This window comes from Oreochromis niloticus, linkage group LG18, assembly GCF_001858045.2.
Source record: "Oreochromis niloticus isolate F11D_XX linkage group LG18, O_niloticus_UMD_NMBU, whole genome shotgun sequence".
In the NCBI taxonomy this organism is placed as follows: Eukaryota; Metazoa; Chordata; class Actinopteri; order Cichliformes; family Cichlidae; genus Oreochromis; species Oreochromis niloticus.
Window position 1 is genome coordinate 1,001,124 of NC_031982.2, and position 23,215 is coordinate 1,024,338.

Here is a 23,215-nt window from a genome sequence, read left to right on the forward strand (position 1 = left end):
TAGGAGAGCAGAAGAGAGAGCATATTAGCAGATTAGATGCTTAAAATGTTTAAAAGTAAAGAAGTCTTGAGAACAAATGATCTGCCAGATGGTTCTGTTTCTCCGCAGGAGCAGAGTCTGAAGTCTGGAAATTGGATGTTGACAAGGCCATGGAGAGGAAGTGCTGGTCCAGACCACGGTGGGAAGGTCCATATCGGATGCTGCTGACGACGACCACAGCAGTGAAGATTGCTGGAAGAAACACTTGGATACATCAAGCGCACTGCAAGAAGGTGACGCACATTCAGGCCAGCTCGGGGTAAGTGGCAGGAAGACCGGGTACAAAGGGGGGGGAAAGCCTCCAGGGCCCTCGTCTCAATCCGGTGAAGAAACCAACTGAGCCACAGGTACTCATCAGATGGCTGGGAATGTGCTGTGCGCCTTCTTGTGCCTGTGGACCCAGAGTGGGATGACAGGAGCGCACTGGGACAGAGCAAACCACACCCAGTACCCACATGGGGTTTTCAACCAACTATTGGTGGCAGTTTGTGAACACAACCGCTCACATAAAGAACGAGACCAATGGTTATGCTTGTGAAGCCACTGTCTACACATTCTTCTGGACTGTGGCCATATAGCATCACTGAGAGCGAGACAGTTTGTTGGTTGCCGTAGCAACACATCCAGGAGTAAACATACTTGGAACACTGCCAACTTTTCAACTTCTGAACCTGACGGTTGATTCACCAGTAGCCGGGAAGGTGAACTGCTCTGGTATGACAGACCTGCTAGTCCGACTCCAAGTATCAGACTTGCTGCAGGACATTGAACAGCTAAATGAACTGGAAATAGGCCAGTTGCCTATGTGTATGAAGAGCAATGGATTAGTCCAAGTTGGAGATTTACCATGAAATCTGAGCAACGTCACCTATTCTTTGTGTCCTCTGCAAGAAGGATGCAAACAGAGAAGCCTTTTGTCTACATTTACATCATGAACACTTCTAAGCTGGTTGAGGTTTTGAGCCAAGAAGATCAAAACACCTTGATCCAATTTCCTTTACAAAGGTTTTCCTGTGGTGACAACAGGACAGGAGAAGTTGTAAATGCGGATAATTTACCAGTTGACTCTAACCCCCACAGGATGCCTACAGTGAGAAGATTTGGGGGTTGATAGGAGTCATGAAGAAGGGTGTTGACCAGGCTACAGCTTTGAAGTTAGCTGAGAGCCACATGGACAAAAAAAAAATAAAGTCAACTGATGTGTTTGAATGTCTATGTCTGTATACAGTTGGATTGTAGTGACATTTGATTTTTGAGTTTGTTGATTATTCTTGTTTGACTGTGACATTCAGTTGTTTATTTGCAGGAATACATAATGAATCGCACGATAGGAGTAGATGCACCACAAGGCTGGATAGCTTGGTGAATGTCTGGTCCTTGGTGGCATCTTCTTTTGAAAATATTAACTCTTGTTTTTGGACTGTTGACATTTGATTTGCTTATGTATAGGATGCATTTTACCGTGTATAAGATCAATGGGAACTAAGATGATTTCTAATACATTTGTTAATTATGTACTTTTACAACGGTATGAATTGACTGACATGAATGATATGACAGAAGCCTGTGTATGAATGACGCCTGCACTGAAATTGTCAAGCAAGAGGTGCATGGCTAACGATATACTACATAGGAATAATTTGGAGCATAAAAAATCACAAAACAGGAGAGAATGTTAGAGTGAATCGTTAAATGTTTGTCATTTTTATGCTTACCATCCATTTCTACATTGTTTAACTGTGGGATGAAAGGAATTCCACAGACCCCTCCCCAGATTCTCGGGGTTCTGGATGAGGGGCTGGAATGTTTATTGCAGATACATCCTATCTGGAAGATCTACTTCCTTTGATGTAAGCTTCCTGCGTTTACGACCCTTTGGTCAGCAGGAGGTCTCACAAACACAGACACACACACACACACACATACCTGCATATACATACATACAGTGCCTTGTCTTTGTAACCAATTCGGGTTGCGAGGGGAGGTGTTTTGTAAACTATTGTTTGAAGTTTGTCAATAAAAGCCAGCGAGAGGAGGCCCTCATCGGGGTCATTTTCGTGCTGGACACAGAGGAGGCCTCCCTTGCGCAAGTAATCGATCGATCGCTGACTGTCTTGTTTTCATTCATGATGAATAAGTCTCTAGAACTATCGGGGTTTGTGGGAACAGACCCAACACAAAGTAAAGCACATCATTGCACAGCAGTGATTTGTGCCTTGGCTCAATAAAATAAAGATAATTTCTAGTTTCTGAAAAAATAACTAGTATGTTTAGAAATGCACTTTTTATTTTATTTTTGCAGGAGGGAAAATAATTTTGCCCTCATCTGCACGCGGCCATTTGGTTATAACATCAGTGATACTACAGCCTGGGGAGCTGCTATTCAAATTCCAAAATAGCATTTTATATGATATGATACATGATATTGCAACTTAATGAATTAAAATTTCTACACTAATACAACACAGACCAGGAATTGTGGTCACTTGGGTTTTGTTTATTCATAAAATCATTTTGGTAAGCTGTTGGATCTTTAAGCTGCATGTCTCAGGTGTTTTTTTTTTTGTTTGTTTTTTTAACTAATAATGTCTTTTTAAAAGAAATCAGTTTTAGATAACACACAAAAAAATGTCATTACATAAACTGAGTTTTTTTACTTGTTTGGAGCCTCCCTGGATGCTTTAAGCTTTTGCTATTGGCTGTCAGAACTGGACGACTCCTCCTTCTCTGTCAGTTGCTCCAGATTATCAGTTGGTGTCACAGTGCCTAAAGAAAAGAAGCACACATTAGAAAATAAAAGATCATGATTTGATCATGATGAGTGACATTACTGACATTGAAATAGAGCACCTCACATCACTGGTGCTACTTTTACTCCAAACATAAGCAGCGAGCAATATAAGCAAATCGAGAAGCTCGCTATATTCCAAGATCTAGGAATAAATCCATTTAAGCACATGTTGCAAAACAATCCAGAGAGAAAAATATCAGAGAAAAGGATTTCTTGATGCATGTTAGTATCACAGAAAGTCATTATTATTATTATTATTATTATTATTATTATTATTATTATTATTATTATTATTATTATTGTAGCGGTGTCATTATTATAAAACATTATAAAAACAGACAGGTAGAGTGGGAGACCAGTGCTTAATGGGACCAGTCCTGCTGTTTGTCCCATGATTCAGACTACTGATATGTTACCCATATCCACCCATCCATCGCAGCCAATTCAGCCATATGTCCCAGAAACAGAAAACTGTGATCTAAAAGGAGTTTGACCACAACAGCTAGAACAGTCTGGTCAGTTTCTGCTTCCTGCCAAGCTGGCTGACCTCCATTTGAACCAGATGCAGGTACAGCCTCTTCTCCTCAACCTTTCAGTGGTACTGATGCTTCAGCTGATAGGGCTTTGGAGCGTGATGTCACGGGGGTGGGCGTGGAAAGGATTTTGGCCCCATCCGCCATTTTGGGGGTCTAGCGCAAGTGAAAAGGGAGCGAAGGCACACACAACAGCCATGGTTCGTATTTGCTGTCTGGTCGGCTGCAATGTTCGATCGCACAACCGGCAAGAGAATAAGATTGAAAAGGGTTTATCTTTTCATTCTTTCCCAACCTGGAAGCAACATGAGGCAGCTCGTGTATCGATGTTACCAAATGAAGGCGTCTAGCCTGGACAGCAGCTGTGAGACGAGCTGATATCCAGCTCTCTTCCATCTCCAAATATCTGTTGGTGCTCCAGACATTTTCATTCCGGTAAGTTCTAAATATGTTCATATCACTCTTTATAGCCTATTAGTTTTATTTTCGATGCGCTCTGAGGTCATAGCAAATTAGAACAAACATCCTACTGAGTGATTTTGCAGAACTACCTTCTCTTTATAGAGTTTCTAATTATTTGGCATTATTGCAGCAAACCAGCCTATGAAATGGATGAAACACATCGTGACTGGGTTCCAGCGCTACACAAGGGACCTGCTTCAAACTTACCACCATGCCAATCAGATTGCTTCTTCCATGTGAGGGTGAAGAGGCGACCCTTCTGGATAAGATGGTGAAGGTTTGCTGCGTTTGTTGAACAGTGTGGTAGTAAAACCAGGGAAAATGAAACTTGCTCCTGTTAAATATTCTTAAGTCTTTTGCTGTATAAATAGTGGTATTTTTTTTCAAAAGATACAGTAAATAATGTTAGTAGTGGGTGATATCATGTAAACACTGTCATGATTTTATGTAAACATTTTGTCTTTTATAAACTATAAATGACATGGATTCTACACTGTAACTGATGTGATGTTCTATAAAGTGGTTTTAATAATAAAAAAAGAGGCAAAACTTAGTTTGTTTCTTTATTAAATTTTTGAACAGTGGTACTCAGTCAGTACATATTCAGTAAATGCAAATTATTTACATGGCAGTGCACTTCAGGCATAAATCTAGACCCCTATATAAAACATTATGGCATTATAGCAGTGACAACTCCTCCACAGTAGCAGGTGGGATTTTTCTTTTTTGAGGACGGCTCCTTTTACCTTTCAATACGGATGGTCTGTTTATGTTTTGATCAAGAGCCTTTTTTTGGGCAGCTGAAGAGGAGAAGTCTATCTTATGGCCAACCTCTGGCTGTATCTTGGTCATATTACCAGGCAAAACCCAGTATGCAGGTTCATCTGTAACAGTCCTCGTGCCACAGATCCGCACTGTTGCTTCTACATTAAACAGAAGAGCTGCAGGTCTCCACGACTCCAGCCATACAGGTGCAGTGGGCGGCTTCAACCTTCCCTGTGATGCTCACAGTGACCCATGGCTGCAATGCTGGTTCATTCAGTCTTTGAGAGTGCAGCACCTGAAACACACACAAAGTTAATTTAAAGACAAGAACTATGAGCCAAGGCCGACATAAATGTGTTTTATCTACTTTATCATAAATGTGACAGTGTTTAGAAAGTTAGCACATACATGTAATTTTTCATTTCTTTATGTGTCCATCTATAAAACGCTGCATTTTATAGGGTAAATCTGCCTGTTCTCTGTCAGAAACCTGCCTGCAGAAAATGAACCTAAAGTATGTAATGCAAGGATGTAATCACTTTAGAGATGGAGAAAGCATAAAGTGACAATTATGAATCACTTAATATGATAAGGAGTTCTGCAGGTCATTAATCAATGTATAAAACTAAAATAAAATGTATTTTTAGTGACACAGGATACAAACACAGAAGCAAGATGTATATTTAAATTATTTATAATAAATATGAATAAATCATTGCAATTTCTTTAACCATAAAGAATAACTAAATCCTTCAGGACAATGTCTCATCAATGCACTGAACTCACTATGTTATCCACCTAACAGCCTCCACATGTTCTCACTGTAATTTCCCCTCATGAATGAATTTATGCTGCACTAATCTGAATGTTTGGGGGAAAATCAAACGCATTTCACACGCAGTACTCGAACTGACTTACCTTTGTTTGAATGACGACTTGTACTCGCTGACTGCACAGATAAGGTACGAAAATATGTCAGGCTATGTCAGTAGCGGTTGGTCTTCAGGGTTTCTACTCCACGGCCGTGTTTCATACGGGTCCACATTTCCAATGCACGCTATTTTCTGCAAGTACCGCTGCTTCGCCTCTGGACGCAATCGGTCTCTATACCGTCCGTTTTCTTTGGAGCTGCTTTTAAGCATGATTCTTGTCGACGTCGTTCCAACACAGTGTCTCTTTTGATTCGTAGACCCCGAAAATGGCGCCGCGCTCCGCAGCGTGACGTCAACTCCAAAGCCCTATTGATGTGATGATAACTGAACTATATGCATAGCGCATGCTGCTGTGTACTCAAAAGGTGTCCTCAGGCAACCGTCTGAATGAATGACTGAATGAATGACTTTCAGTAGTCGAATAAATTAACAAAAGCTTATTTATCTTTGCTTCTAATCAGGATGAATTATGAGAATTTAAGGCCCTTTTGAAGTGATTTTCTTTCTTCAAACATTTCAGACATTTGCTATCAACCTCTCGCCTCAGCTCTTACACACTGTAGTTCAGCGGTCCCCAACCATTTTTTGGGCCACGGACCGGTTTAATGTCAGACAATATTTTCACGGACTGGCCTTTAAGGTGTCGTGGATAAATACAACAAAATAAAATGATACGACCAAGACAAAAACTGTGGGATTTTGTAAATGTAATAATTAACACAAATTCACTGTGTAATTGTGTAACTTTATTAGCAGCGTCCTCCTGAAATGCGCCAACAACACTGAGAGTAACATCCTCCTCTCTGCCTATTAATGCTCTCTGATCGCTATGGTAATGCGTAAATATTTCTTTCAAAATAAGACACACAACTACAACACGGGAAAAAACCCAGGGAAACCGTTTTACTCACCATCTATACCTAAAAACACAAGCTGACAGGTATTTTTACATTTCTGTTTTCTTGCATTTTACTGTGACTGTATGTTGAACTCTGAGGCCAAACTATGGGTGACCTGAAGCTGTGGTTCAACGCTTTCTGTGTGGACACAGACAGCGCAGCAGAGATTATTCTTCTCCTCTGCAGATGGCGTTAAAGCTCCACACTTCAACAAATACCCACAAAATACGCACAGTAGGTGCCCACCATCCACGGTCTGAGTGAGACCAGATTCATCATGCTTTTCCATTTGAGTCTGTCTCTGCTGGCCATTTTGTATCAGCAATTTTAAATGTTTTCTCCTGGATTAAGACATATCTGTCTCTCCAGTCCACATGGACACTCTCAGGCTCCTCTCAGTGGAAAGCACAACCTGGTAGACACATGCAGAGTTTTGCAGTGACAAAGTTGACAGGAATATTAAAATTAGTATTCGGAAGTAAAATTTTTTACTTCCGGCGCCGCTCCGAGCTGGCAGCCAGTATCAGCAGCTCCGACCTGACCGAGTCCTTTTTTCTCTTTAATATATGTTTCTCTGTTGTTTTTGTGTTTTTTGTTTTTGTTTTTCTATTGTGGACTGCTGTCCCCCACAATGGAGCTCAGAATTCTATGGACAATGGTGTTCTTTATTACATTTTTTACGGCGTCTTTGTCCGGAGAGCGCGTGGAGGTCCGACCTCCCATTGTTTACAGCAGGGATAAGCTGTTGCTTCATTCATTGGATCCGCTGCAGTTTGCTTACCAGCCTGGCATCGGGGTGGAGGACGCCATCATCTACCTCCTGCACCGAGCTCTGACTCACCTGGAGAAGCCTGGAAGCACTGTGAGGATCATGTTCCTTGATTTCTCCAGTGCTTTCAACACCATCCAGCCACAACTTCTGAGAGACAAGCTGGAGTTATCGGGAGTGGACCACCACATGTCCCAGTGGATACTGGACTACCTCACAGAACGCCCACAGTATGTGAGGTCACAGGGCTGTGTCTCTGATACACTGGTCTGCAGTACGGGGGGCCCACAGAGAACTGTGCTGGCACCGTTCCTCTTCACCCTCTACACTGCAGACTTCTCCATCAACTCCCCACGCTGCCACCTACAGAAGTTCTCTGACGACTCTGCCATAGTCGGCCTCATCACAGGTGAGGACGACTCAGAGTACAGACAGTGTACTCTGGACTTTGTTGACTGGTGTCAGCAGAACCACCTGCTGATCAACACCAGGAAAACCAAGGAGTTGGTGGTGGACTTCCGGAGACGCAGACCCACCACACTGACACCGGTGAACATCCAGGGAGTGAACATTGAGATAGTGGACTCTTATAGGTACCTGGGTGTTCACCTGAATAATAAACTGGACTAGAGCCAGAACACTGATGCTCTTTACAGGAAGGGTCAGAGCAGACTCTACCTGCTGAGGCGGCTGAGGTCACTTGGAGTACAGGGAGCGCTTTTAAAGACCTTCTATGACTCTGTGGTGGCGTCTGTCATTTTTTACAGTGTGGTATGTTGGAGCAGCAGTTTATCGGCAGCTGAGAGGAAGAGGTTGGATTAGAGCTGGGCGATATAAGATTTTTTCATATCACGATATGTTTTTTTCATTTCAGGCGATAACGATATATATATCACGATATAAGCCAAATAACTATATTTGTAAGATTTAAATGTGCCGTTGCTCACAAGTAAAATGTGAAATAATCAGCAGCTTGTTTTAATTAAAATATTTATTTCCCATAATAAGTTCAACAGGGTAGATGTACTTAAGGAACATGAGACTTCAGTTTCAGATAAATAAAGGCAAATATTGCAAACTACACAAAAGGCAGCCGCTAAAGAGTTTAAGTTTCAAAACAGAACAAACAAAACAGACTAAATTGTCAATTCCACTTAGAAACAAAATTTTAATTCTAAAAATAAATCTTAGTTTGTTTTACAGAAGAACAGACAAAATTGACTAACTTTTGTCAATATCAAATAAACTGAGAACTAAAAGGAAATTCTCAATCTCTCCTTGTTGTATAGCTTAGCTTTTCAAACAGTTTTAACAGTTACTTTAGTCTGACAAAAGCCGAATGACGAATTAGCGCTTTCAGTCAGAGACTGAGCATGCACCGCTTTATTGTATTTCCAGACTTGCTTTCGGCACAATTTACAGTGCGCGCTACTCTGTTTTTTATTCAGACTTGAAATAGCCGAAATACCTTCACACTACGGAACTTCTGTGGCCCTTCCGTTCGACAAGCTCTCCGGCATTGGAACCATCATCGTTTTTTTCTTCGGTAACCTTCGCTCACGCTCTCGGTTGATTTTTCTCTAGTCGGCAAACTCATTTCCTTCATTACCCGGGCTGCACGGCTGCAAAAACAAATACACATGTGCGCCTTGGCGCTTGTGCTGTATGTAACAAGTCACGTGATGTGACGCTGTGGCTGTGATTGGTTCGGCTCTGCGCCACTTAATTTGGATTGGCTGTTCTTTTTTTTTTTGTTTAAGAGGACAAGAGAGATGAGGCCTATCGCAATAGTTTAATTTTTCTATCGAGAAAAAGTTATTTCGCAATACATATCGTTATCGTTTTATCGCCCAGCTCTAGGTTGGATAAACTCATCAGGAAGGCCAGCTCTGTTCTGGGATGCACCCTGGACCCAGTGCAGGTGGTGGGAGACAGAAGGACTCTGGCCAAAATAACATCTCTGATGGACAGAGTCTCCCACCCCATGCATGTAAATGTTGCTGAACTGCAGAGCTCCTTCAGTGACAGACTGCTGCATCCTCGATGCATGAAGGAGCGTTTCCGCGGGTCCTTCCTCCCTGCAGCTGTCAGACTGTACAATCAGAACTGCTCCCAACAATCATAGATGTTTACATCTGCGCTGTAACTGCAATAAGTTAATCAACCGATTCGCACTACAACTTGGTTTGCCTCTTACTTGTAGTTATTTTTATTTAATTTAATAACTGTACAGTACTCTGTATATAGTAACCATTGTCCTTAATGTAAACATTGTTACGTTCTTTGTCTAGGCGTGTATGAACGCAACAAGAAGTTGGCCCACTCACACACCACCCAACTAAGTACACAAACAACAATATCTTCTAAAAGTGCTAAGCAGCCATTTATTTTGCTTCAGCTGTGAGCAGTGCCAAAAAAAAAACAAAAAAAAAACTCCCTACTGGTCCCTATGCTTTCCTACACAAAATAAAACCAACCAAAAGACAATCCACTTACCTAACTTTCTAACAAAAAACAGGAGAAAACTTAATCAACAAAAATGGCTTCTCACGCCTACTAGACTGCTGCAGTAAAGGATATATACAAGGTGAACAAAATGTACGATCGCTACTTGACAAGACTATTTACAACTATTAACAAAACTAAGACACTAACACCAGACACACGAGTGGAACATGGCAGATACACAGACAGACCAGCCACCACAAAGACAGAAGACGCGACTTAAATACACACAGAGAAACACAGGGAGATTACACACAGGTGGGGAACACAGCTGGGAGTAATCAACCAGACGAGACAGAGGTAAAACTTAACACACTCACATGAGACGCAGACCTTCACAATAAAACAGAAAACGAGAACTCTACACCAAAACGCAGACCTGACACTGAGAGACAGACAGAATGATACATGGAACCTGAACTAAACTAAACGTGCGATACAACCGAGAACAAATCCTTAAACATGACATAAAACAAAACACTGACAACATTAAATCATAACAATATTTAAGAAAAATTGTGTATGTTTCTGTTCTGTGTCCTGTGTACTGTTTGTTTGTATATGTGTCTTTTTGGCTGCTGTTACAACCAAATTTCCCCTTGTGGGACAATTAAAGGATTATTCTATTCTATTCTATTAATTCAAAGTGGAGCCTAGGGCTGGGCCATACTATACCATTCATGGTAATACCGGTACAATGTAAGGAAATGATAAGAAAATAAAATATAGCGATAGAATATGGGTAAAACGCGCATGCACAGTGCCTTTGTTTTCATACTCATATGGCCGAAGAAGCATGGCGGCAACGGAGAATGAGAAGGGGGAAAGTGGATCGGGTGAACCAGAATTGGTTGGTAAAAATGGTGCAACTTCACTCCCCTAAATCTGGGAGTAATCTGGGTCCAAAACTCCGTCCTCTTTAGGTCCCAAAGTCAAACGAACACTGCGGCATCACTGAGAGTTCAAAACTGTCTAGATTCTTTCATCTTTAATAAAATGATCAGCATTTCTGCTTTACCAGGTGTAACAATTAAGTTTAACATCCAGGCATCCATGAAAACAGAATTTTTTTACATTTAACAGAGTTAGAAATTAGCAGGAAGTTAGCGGAAGTTAGCTCGCTAGTTTCGCTAGTTACCTAAACATGATATAGCATGTTCTGACTGAGAGATTTCTGAAAAATTCAAACGTACAGCTCTGCTATCACTTCCAACATAAATGAAGACAGAAAACTAAACAGCAGTGACGTTTGTAGGGTTACTGAAGTTAGACTAGCTGGTATATAATGATGTGCTACGTGATCGCTAGCGACACAGCTATGTTAGCATAACATAAACAGTGAAGCTGGAGGATGAATGCTAAGTTTTTTCCACTCAATAAAAGTTAACGTGAGGGTTCCCGATGGTTAGGGACAAATGCAATCGCATGGCAGGATGCTGTAAACGGACCAAACTTCAGTCAGGAGAACAACTGAGATAATCCATCCACAATACGAGGTTAGTCATTAATATACTGCAACAACATGGGAATAGAGCAGCCGTGATAGAATAACAGCATTAATGAATCAATGGTACAGAAGTGGAGGAAGCAAGAAGAATGAGTTGAATAAAGTTTGATTTATCTGACTGCTTTGTTTCGCTTAATCTGCCTTATAATCCCGTGCACCTTATGGTCCCAAAAATACATATTTGACTTTTTTATTTGGCACACTGCAGTTTAATGTTGCAAAGCACCTCTCTTTAACTTTAGTGGATATTATACATGGTTATGCTCAGGATATGTCAGCCCATTTCTACTGGAAATGCCTTTTTGTTAAATTTTCAGCAAGGAATTTGCATTTGCACTGTTAAATTTTTATATATCTTTAATGCACATAAAAAAAAAACCAGCTGCTTGTTTAAGTGAAAATAAATGGATGTGTTTTTTGCGCTAGTAAAGTTGTGGAGTTGTATTTTGTATTTTGTCTCGCATCAATTATATCATTAGTTATATCGTTATCGCAAATTTTCAAATATATATCTCGTGATAAATATTTTTGGCCATATCGCCCTGCTCTAGTGGAGACATAGCTGTGAAGCAGAGACTTGTAGAGAAGCCACTGGCTGAATGTTGGCTATCAGTTCAGGTCAACACTGATGCCTGACTGACAACACACTGAAAAAATGTCTCTTCTTCACATCATCACATCTCTGTTAGGCTCTTCAGTGTCAGGAAAAACTGCAAAGCTGCAAAGGAACACTGCAGCTTTTCCTCAGCCCGACTCGGCTTCGACTGGAACGCATCACTGCCTCCATGCACGTACGTGAAAGGAGTTCGTTTCTAATACGAGTCACAATTACTGAGCACAGAAAAATAGACCACAGTTCAAGACAGACGGTATAGTTATTGTTAGGATTTTTTTGGTGTAGATATTGACACTGATACTGCTTTGCTGATCCCAATACAATACACATATCCTCCCCTTTCTAAACTAGCTTTAAAATAGAGCTGAATGCAGCAGTGTATGACTCACTGCTGCAGCTCTATTTTGTGTGATAATCTGTGATAATCTACCCAGAGCTCACAATGAGGTCAGACTAGGCCAGGGGTCGGCAACCTGCGGCTCCGGAGCCGCATGCGGCTCTTTAGTCCTTATACTGCGGCTCCGCCTGGACTGGGCAAATACATTGGAAGTATTTAGCTGAAGTGTATTTTATTTATGTTAGTTCTTTTTAACTCGTAGTTCTAAGTTGGAAGATTATTGTGATATTGAAATATAAAAATAAAATTATATTCTATTATTTTTTCATCGCTCAAAATAAGAGTCACACTCGCGGAAGCCGGTATACCCGCCAAAACGCCGTGCATTTATCGAGACTTTCAACCCCAGGTAGGCCAATTATGGATCTTCGGATCCACATTATGTCAGCAGCTGTTCTCCACTGTGAACTATGTTAAAGACAAACACCGTTCACGCCTGACAGATGACAGCTTACAGTCCTGAGTTAACTGACTTCGTACAGCCCCGATTTGCGGACTCTGTGCGCAGAGGTTCAGGAGCAGAAGTCCCATTGTAAACAAATCACGGCAGACCCGACGATGTTTCCATGAACAGGCTTTTGAGAATCTCTTTATTGACCACTTTTCACACACGGTTGCTGTACGCATACAGCCGGCTGTAGCTTTTCAGCTCACAGTCCGACATACACCACCAACAACACAACAGCATAGATAACGCAGACGTAAAGGCAGCGAGGCGTGATTGCGGGTGTCGCTCAGGTGCATCCGCCTCCCCTGCAGCGGCACTGCAAACCACGTCCCGCCGCACGCATTAACCAGGTAAAATACATATTTAGGCAGAATTTTGCAAATGTCTATTTTTCATTTTCAGCAGCATAGTGCTTTTTTCCAATTATTTTTTAAGAGTCAGGTCAAGGCTCCAACAGCCCAAAGGCGATATAAGGGTGGCGGCTGACAACAGTTTTTGTTTGCTACATGGATCATTTTAGTTCAGCTGGGTGTCTTTCCTTTTGTTATATTTCTTTAAGAGTTCAAAATGTGTTGATTACATAAATATAATTTAATTTTCTCTGTAGCACTTCATGGATTTCATAAGCAGCACACCTTAGTTGTTCACACAAAGCATAAAGATAAAAAAAACAATATATACAGTGTTATCTTCATTTTAGATGTCAAAAAGTATTTGCGGCTCCCAGTGTTTTCTTTTGCGTGGAAACCAGGTCCAAATGGCTCTTTGGGTGTAAAAGGTTGCAGACCCCTGGACTAGGCCAAACAGTCTTTACAGTATGACTTCATATTTGTATTGTTAATTACAACAAATTAAACATGGCTAAAGGAGCTGAAACACAGGTATTGTGTTTGTGTAAAAACGTTACAGTTTACACTTACTGTAAGTACTGACTTCCAGCTGTCATCTTAGTTTAGTTCTTCCTGGTCCCAGCCTACCTCATTTACTCGCTGACATCATCTGGGCCTGTGTTGATTGGTTCTACATCAGTGACTCACAGTGGTGAGTATGTGAGTGGTATGTGGCGTACATGCACCAGCACAGAGGTCCAGATGGTCACTCAGTGGGAGCTGGAGTCCCACCAAATAACCTGCTAGCTATACTAAAACTACACAGCAGTAGTGCTTCTGTACATTCATAAGGAGAAAAAAACAACAGAACACCCACACCATTAAAGTCAGCAACACTCAAAAACATTTGTCAAAAACATTGTTAATTCTGCAGTGAACTGCAGCAGCAGGGTTTTCTGGTAGGCTGTTGGGCAGCATATTAATATATAACCATGCTGCACTGCATGCAATGCATGAGGGGCAATTTGGGGTTTAGGTTCTTACTCAAAGACACGTTGATACACAGGCTGGAGGAACAGGGGATTAAACCGCTGAACTTTTGATGCACATACTATCCACCCAAAGATACTAAGGCTACTTGAAAGCGATGGATATACACACAGAGAAATAAAAAGGTTGTCCCAGTAACAGGCTGGCTTTGTAATCAGCACCAGCTGAGAGCACAAAACAAAATAATCTTAGCACTTTGACATAAAGAGATTTTGGCCAGAAAACCCCCCCCCAGCAAATTCATTACCATTACTAAAGTTACCTTGACCCACAGAAGTTTGAACTGTTGCAGTGAAAGTTGTGGGTTAACTAAAGTACTTATGGTAGAATGGGAGGCAGAACCTTCAGCCATCAGGACCCTACTGTGGAACCAGCTACTAGTAATAAAACTACAAATTGTGTCAAAGTTTTATTAAAAGCTTTGTTACAATGTTTCATTTTCATAAAGCTTATAGTTAAGGCTGCATTAGCTGACCATGAACTTCAACAGGTCTAAGCCTGCTGGGAGTTTCCCATGATGCTGTTTCTTTTTCACTCACTATGTGTTTATACACCGCTCTGCATTTAATCATTGGTTATTATTAATATCTGGCTCTCTTCAACAGCTTTGTCCGGTCTCCCTCTCCTTACCCCAAACTGGTCACGGCAGATAATTGCCCCTCCCTTGGTTTTGCTGGAGGTTTCTTCCTGTTAAAAGGGAGTTTTTCCTTCCCACAGTCGCCAAGTGCTTGCTCATAGGGGGTCATCTGATGGTTGGGTTTTCTCTTTATTATAGAGTTTTTGTCTTACAATATAAAGTGAATAAAACTTATAACAATAACAACCCCATTTTTTAATTGTTTTTTTTTTTAAAGACTTATAACACAAAAGCAGTGATGATGATGCTGTGAATGATGTGAACACGTCAACAATTTATTTTATGATTAATTCATCAGCTCTTGGACTTTAAATGCTCCCCTCCACAACATGCCACAGAGTCTGTTTTCTACAAAAAATTTTTTCCTCATCTATGTTACTGAAGCTGACCAAAAGGAAAACAGAGTACTGTAAAATTAGTTTGCAAACTAGCAACAAATCTGTTAAAATTCTTAAATCCAAGTTGTGTTTTGAGTTTAATCTCAGCTGCTTGCCCAACCCCACCCCCACCCAGTGTTTTGCCCAATAATACTGGATCTGGTGGAAATGCTCCTGAAGATTTCACTGTATGTTGAGAACATAGAATTTGGTAGAATTAGAAAGAGGATCGGTGTCTGTCACATGTGAAGAAGAATGCTGTGGGCTCCTGCTCTGTGGCAGCCTGTCCACCTCAGTGCCTGCTGAGTGTGTGGGAGGAAAAGGAAAAGAGGCTCAAATTAGCAAAGCACACAGTGATGTGAGCTGATGGGGAAAAGTGGACCAGGACACACAACAGAAAAGAGAGAAAACAGAGGTAAGCCAACTCCAATTCCAAAAAGGTTTGAATGCTGTGTAAAATCTGAATAAAACTGAATGCAATGATTTACAAATCTTTCAAATTCAAATTCTTTCAATCTGTTCAACATAGGAAACATATCAAATGTTTAAACTGAGAAAACAAATCATTTTAAGAAAAATATGTAATACTTGAATTTGATGGCAGCAGCACATCTCAGAAAGTCTGGGCAGGGTCATGCTTCCCACTCTGCAGCGTCTCCTTTTCTTTCAAATCAGTCCACAAACTTGTGGGAACCGAGGAGAGCAGCTGCTGGACTTCTGGGAGAGGAATGTTGTCCCATTCTTGTCTGAGAGGATTCTAGCTGCTCAGTAGTCCTTTATCTTTGTCACATTTTTCACTTTATGATGCTCCAAATGTTCTCAGGTGGTTAAAGGTCTGCACTGCAGACAGGCCAGCTCAGCAAGGTGCTCCCTGAAACACATGCTATCTGGGTGGGAGTATATGCTGCTCTAAAACTGCCAACTCCAGAGGCACTAATGCACCCCCACACCACCAAAGATACAGGTGTTCTTGAAGTGAGCACTGAAAGCAAGCTGGATGGTCCTTCTCCTCTTTAGTCTAGAGGACGTCGTGTCCATGTTTTCCCATTCCTAATTTAAATTTCTTCAGTTTTCCACTTTGCTTCGATCCATTTTGGTCTGGAGGTCCGGCTTTGGTCCAGAGATAATGGCACTGTTTCTGGACCCACAAATGGCTTCTGTGTTCATAGACAGTGATTTCTGTCTGTTCCTGAGCCCATGTACTGATTTAGTCATAGAATCATGTCTGTGTTGAATGCAATACTGCCTGAGGGCTTGAAGACCATTGGAATCTACAATGGGAGAAGGCTGTTGATTTTCAGCCTTCTCCCACACACACACAGAGATTTCTCCAGATTCTCTGAATCTTCTGAACGTATGACTTTGGAGGATGAGATATTCACAGTATTTGCAACTATTTGCATTCCACTGAAATTGTTCCACAGTTTTGGAGACGCACTTTTTTGCTCTAAGAGGTTCTTTTTTCTTTTTTTTTTCCCCTTTAGCCAGTCCTGTTACTGACCTGTCATCTGTTAGGCTAATTACATATAAAATACAAAATAAAACTCTGCCACTTACTTTTCCAGCCTTTTGCTGCCCCCTCCCAACTTTTTTTGGCACATGTTGCTGCCAAATTCAAAACATCTTGTTTGCAATTGTATATTTTCTCAGTGAAGATTTGATAAAATAAAATAAAATAAAATAAAATAAAGATTTATTTGATTTGCAAATCATTACATTCTGTTTTTATTTACATTTACACAAAAACCTAACTTTGCTGGAACTGAGGTTGTATTGTGTGTGTGTGTGTGTGTGTGTGTGTGTGTGTGTGTGTGTGTGTGTGTGCGCGCGCACGCGTGTGTGCGTGTACCCAGACTGGAGCCTAAACATAACATGTCTTACTATATGCTCCACTGTGGATGACCCACTCTGTCACCTCCCCGTTTCTCTGTCTCTGTTCCAGTTGCACTTCCAGTTCTCTCTAATCCTATTACAGCTCTTCCAGGAAGAGCGTGAGTATGTGTGCGGTAGCATTCTTACATTTTCATATAACTATGATCTCTGTCGAGGCAACGTGCAGCAACATAGTCTTTTAATAATAGAGAGAGAGGCTGGAAGGAGAATATATAGGCTACACTACATGAAAAACAAATCAGAATCATTTGTTTCTTCTGGAAATGTAACCACAGTACAAAAATTGTTTAAATGTCATACTGAAACTTCAGACTATTTAGATACTCATTCCCACAAGAAGGGCCCAAACCAGGGGCACTGGAAGGGTAAAGGTCAGGCGGCACAAATCCAGCTTTTGTAGTTTCGCCTCTGAACGCCACCACGGTGGACTGGAAATCAAATAAACAATATGAGCAGCCTAATTCAAGGGGTTTTACAAAAATGTTAGGTTAATCTTTTAGGTCTTTCAGTGATTTTCTCCACTTGTTAGAGGCTGATAACTATTTGGACAAACTAGGATCATTTCAAATATAAAGATTGTTTTCCATACTTAGATGAAAATTGACTGCCCGAAGTCTTAAACTCATGGACATCACCAAATGCTGCTGTCCTCGAGATGTTCTGTCACACTTTTACTGCAGCCATCTTCAGTTGCTGCCCATTTGTGGGTCTTCGTCTTCAGTTTTGTCCTCAGTAGCTGAAGCTGCTCTGTTGGGTTGAAATCAGCTGAGTGGCTTGGCCATGGAAGAATGGCCAAGCCATTGGCCAACAGTTCATCCATTCTTTTGTAAAATCTAACAAATTTTTTGCTCTCTCTCTCTAACAGTTTTTGTTTCAGCCCAATGAGTGCTTTGCTCATTTGCACCAATATCTCTTCAACTTCAGATAATAACAAAGGGGACAGAACATGCTTGCCACTAGGGCTGCCACAAACGATTATTTTGATAGTCGACTAGTCACCGATTATTTTTGCGATTAGTCAACTAATCAGATCATGCATCCGTTGGATGTAAAACGTACAGCTTATTGCACCAGCATGCATCTGCTCTTATATAACTATCATTAGCTTACAGCTTTAAGTGTTTAAGGTATGTGCCAAGTAAAAATAAAGACAAGATGATAGTTTATTAAATGTTAATGACATTTGCAGATTGTTTCGGTGGAGTTTAATAAACTCAGCTGTCTGCTCCTTGCCATCTAAAATATAACGGGACCCCAGAGTATATTCTCAAGCATCTCACACCTCTGATAATCAGTTGTCTGCTTGACGTTTATTTAGCTGCTGTGTAAAACCTATAACTTTAATCTCCGCCAAACCGATTTACTCAGGAACAAATAAAATACTAAAAAAAAGCCAAACAATAACATTTGTAAGTTATCTAAGTGACTCATATACGTTTAACCTGAGTAGCGAAAGACCGCGGTGGGTTTGAAAACGATTTGCCGGGAGTCCGGTGTTCTCACGGGCGCTAGTGAGCCTTGCCCCCGGCTAGCTATCGAGCTAGTGGGTAACAGACGTCTCCGAAAACGTCGGAGCGCTTTTGAAAATATGTGGTGTCATGATAAACTGAGCAGATATTTGCGGTTTACACAGCTACATTCTCGCCTGAAAACATGTTAAATATGTTAAAGTTATTTTGTGACCCAGAAAGAATAATAACAGTAATATTAAAACTAACTAGCTGCCGCCATTGTTGGAAACTGAGCTGGGCTGCGCTATGAATTCTGGGACGGAGCTACTTCTTCTTCTTCTTCGGGGTTTAACGGCAGCTGGCATCCTTGTACATGCAGTGCTGCCATCTTCTGTTTCAGTCCGTTATTACACTCTTAAATCCTACTACTTATTCCTGCGTCTTTTGTGATCTTACAACGCTTCAAACGACGCGTCGACTATTAAATCAGTCGTCGACGATTTTGATAGTCGACGTAATCGTGATTAGTCGACTAATCGTGGCAGCCCTACTTGCCACTCAACTGTCTAAGTCCCATTGAGGCTCCAAATATGGGGGACCGTGAAAAAAATGGCTGCAATTTATAAACAGTTAAGCCAAATCTTTTGTTGAACATCTTAAATTAAAGCTTAAAGTCTGCACTTTAAAATCCACTGTGGTGGTGGACAGAGGCAACATGACAAAACTGTGTTGCTGGCCAACAAATTGTGGAACTGTATGAAAGATTAATATTCTCCAACATTTAATTTAGCAGACTTACCATAAGTCTGCTAAATTCCACACAGTTTTCACACATTTGATGACTTGGCGAATTATGAAGCACACAATTACTGTACAAATTGTTGCCCGAGTTAGGCAAAAATTGGCACCATCTCTTTGAGCAAACTATAATTTTCAGGCAAATGTAACAAGGTTCTTGAAGAAAACTTCAAGAAACCTGCAGAAAGCAACCCCAAAGAGTGGCAATAGAAGGCTGAAGAAGCCCACTATTCACCCACAGTCACCACAGCGTTCACAAGACCGTGTTTTGCCACACTTGCAAACATATATGCACACTTTACAGAAAGAGTCAGAGCAGACTCTACCTGAGGAGACTGAGATCTTTTGGAGTGCAAGGGGCGCTGCTGAAGACCTTTTCTGACTCTGTGGTAGCGTCAGCTATCTTCTGTGGTGTTGTGTGTTGGAACAGCAGCATATCTACAGCTGAGAGGAAGTAGCTGGATAAGCTAATCAAGAAGGCCAGCTCTGTCCTAGGATGCCCCTCACATGAGTGCAGGTGGCAAAAATAACATCACTCTTGGACAATGTCTCCACCCCATGCATGAAGCTGCTGCAGAACTGGAGAGCTACTTCAGTAACAGACTCCTGCATCCTAGGTGTACACAGGAACGTTGCTGCAGGTCCTTTCTCCCAGCAGCTGTTAGACTTTATAGCCATCACTGCTCACACAATACGTTGTTTACATCCCTGCTGTTACTTACACAGTTTTTCCATTGTCTGTAAAAAGTCTGGGTTTTTTAAGCACAAATATACAGCACATTTCGTACATTCTTTTTAAAAACAATTACCTTACTTCATTGCACATTTCTTTGAATCCAAGTACCGTAAATCCCGGACTACAGAGCGCACCTGATTAAAAGCCACATGCTCTACTTGTAGAAAGAAAATCAATTTTGTACTTGTACAGGCTGCACCGGATTTTACCGTATATATACTACTTATCATTTTGATTTGTCTACTGTTACCAGGTGAAATGTTTTTGGCCGCATGAAAAAAAATATGCATTAGCTGCACGTCAGTATAAGCCGCAGTGTTCACAGTGTGGGAAAAAAGTAGCGGCTTATGACCCGAAAACTACGGTATGCTATTTTTAATAACAGTGCAGTATTTTTTTTTCTTATGTTTTAAATTTCACTTAAGAGACCGTACAGTCTCTTATTCGTTATTTTTGCTCCATGCTGGTCACTTATAAAGGATATTTCTATTCTATTCTGCACATACAGACTGACTGGGATCAGAGACATTAGAGTGCTAAGAGCCAAATCAAAGCAGCACATGTTAATTCAGGCAGGGTTTGTGCCACAAATAAACTGACAGCCTTGTGAACTCTGTGGTTTTGATGGCCTCAATCTAGTTGCTACACATACACATTGAAACACACACAGAGAAACCCTAGGGACTGTAATTTGGACACAAAAAAATCCCTTGATCTGTAATAAGTACCAAGCAAACAAAAAAACTGCACTGATTATGGTTTTCCTAAGATTCCTCTAAAAAAGATAAATAGTGTTAATCTGTATAGCTTCCTCTGAAATATAGACATCAGCTGGAACAAAACAATCCTCACAATATTCACCAGAGTGTTAGCACTAGTTTAAGTTTATTAGATAAAGGTATAAGGTAGATAAAGGGTAAACAGTACATTTCGAATCTCCTGCACACATGTGCTAAGATACTGTGGGTCCTATAGAGATACTGTGACGGGCCTCTAACTGAAAACACAGATGAACTCTGCAGCCTCAGTTCCCTCACAGTACTGCAGACACTGCTGAAAAAAGCTGTTATGTAATGTTATTAACTCACCAAATGAATGGCACTAACACACCGTGATGAACACATGCATGTCAGATTTCAGTAAAGGAGTCAGTGTAGGGATGCTCCACCTCCACTATGCGGAGGAATTCTCCCTGCAATGGTCACTATATAAACATAGAGGCCAATGCAAGGCTCAATAACTTGTACACTGACTGCTGAATGAGAATATATATATATAAAAAAAAAAAAAAATTCCCCACTCGCCCCTGCAGGCGGTCTATCCTTCAAGCTCGGGTCCTCTATCAGAGGCCTGGGAGCTTGAGGGTACTGCACAGTATCTTAGCTGTTCCTAGGACTGCGCTCTTCTGGACAGAGATCTCCGATGTTGTTCCCATGATCTGCTGGAGCCACTCGCCTAGTTTGGGAGTCACCGCACCTAGTGCTCCGATTACCACTGGGACCACCGTTACCTTCACCCTCCACATTTTCTCGAGCTCTTCTCTGAGCCCTTGGTCAGAGAAGAGCTCAAGACTTAACTTTACGTCAGAGATTTTTTTTTATGTTCGCTGGCAGAGACATTTTTATTTTTAACCTACTTTGTGTTTAATTTTGTATTTGTTGTTTGGTCGAGTGTGTAAAACACATAAACACTGGAACAGCCTGTAAACACAGTTATAGTGGAAAAAAGCCATTTCTTCTTTGTTTCCCTCCCCACCATTGTGTTTTGGTTTTTTTAATAAAATGTTTTCTGAACAGAGGTTACTGCCTTTCTTTCTTTCTTTCTGTTATGAGTCTGAGTAAATGAAGTGCTACATTTGTTCGCAGCTGGAAGAGGGTGCCGTTAAAACAGCGCTATTATTTTTACGGTTGACTGCTTCTCTTAGCTTCAACCAACATTATTAGCAAACTTACTCATGGGCAAATAAATAAATCAGTCTTGTAAAAACAATCAGCAGAAGGCTCAGCCTATCGTCAATATATTCGTCCAGTCGCCCAACCTTAAATTGAACTACTCGTTCTTGTAGAGAACCAGTTCTCCATTACCATCCCTAGGAGTGGTACTTGTTGTTGCCCTGAACCAGGGAATACTTGCAGCATCCATTCATGAATTGCAGTCTGAACTGAAGCACAGACTGATGACAGTGCTTGCTGTGTTTTCCAAGGATGGCAAAGCAGAAAGGTTTAACATCTCTAATCTGATTGGAGTAGATATGTAAAAGCCCCTCCCCCACTTCATCTGCCTGATGCCCACACATCCCTGCATTCATTTTCACCCAGACGCCCTGATGTGACCCATCAGATTCTAATCTTAAATTACCTGAAAGAGTCCAGCAAGTACAAGAAGGAAGCTAAGTTAGTGTATTCTTCAACTGCAAGTGTGTGTGTGTGTGTGTGTGTGTGTGTGTGTGTGTGTGTGTGTGAGAGACAAAGAGAGTGAGGCTGTGTGTGGATCCTACTTCCTAGGTAAAATCAGCTCACACATTTGACAGGTAGTGCGCCTCATGCACATACATAGTCTCTGCAACATGGAGACCATGTGACAGATAGCTCATGGAGGATTTATTTCCATGGATACACACAAAAATAACTGCAAAGTAAAACACTGTCTCTAACATTGTTACACTGTGACTAAAGGACAAGGTGAAACCATTAAAATAAACATTTAAACAACATAAACGATAAAAGAAAATCATAAAAAGAAAGAAATGAAAATCTACAATCAAGCAGTGTTTTTTTTTTTAAAATTCTGTTATCCAAATCCCTTCAGAAAGTATTATTCCCAATCGTTGTTTTTACAGTGTTTTTACTGCCCCCATGAAATCAGAGTCTTGTGTGCAGATTCGTTGAAATCTAATCAATTGTGACTTAATTAGTCCCTTGTAAGTGTGAGTGGGGTGGAAGCTGGTCTTGAACAGCAGTGAATGTGTGTCCGTTTCTTTGAAAAAGACTTTGATGTCTAAATTTTGATCTTGTGGAAACGATTCTCCTTTGTAGACGGTGGTGTCTAAGAAATCAATGGAATGATGATCCAACTTGTGTTTTAGTCTGATGGAGGGATCGTGAGTGTCTAATATCTGGATGAATTCCGCAAATTCTTCCTGTGAGTGGGTCCAGATCCCAAATATGTCATCCAGATATCTTACATAAAGGAAGGGTTTTTTGGGACACTTTCCTAGAGCAGCTTCCTCCCACTCCGCCATAAAAATGTTGGCGTAGGCAGGGGCAAACTTTTTGCCCATT

General features: G+C 41.0%; 1 protein-coding gene across 6 annotated transcripts in view; it reads right to left on the reverse strand.

Moving 5' to 3' along the window:
• Nucleotides 1-23,215, reverse strand: part of fam110b (family with sequence similarity 110 member B) — a 141,461-nt gene that overhangs the window by 108,409 nt on the left and 9,837 nt on the right. For all 6 annotated transcript variants that reach the window (XM_019345843.2, XM_019345845.2, XM_025900003.1 and 3 more), the window contains exon 2: nt 2,697-2,805. The gene's annotated coding sequence lies outside the window, so the exon portion shown is untranslated. The remainder of the gene's footprint in view (nt 1-2,696; nt 2,806-23,215) is intronic.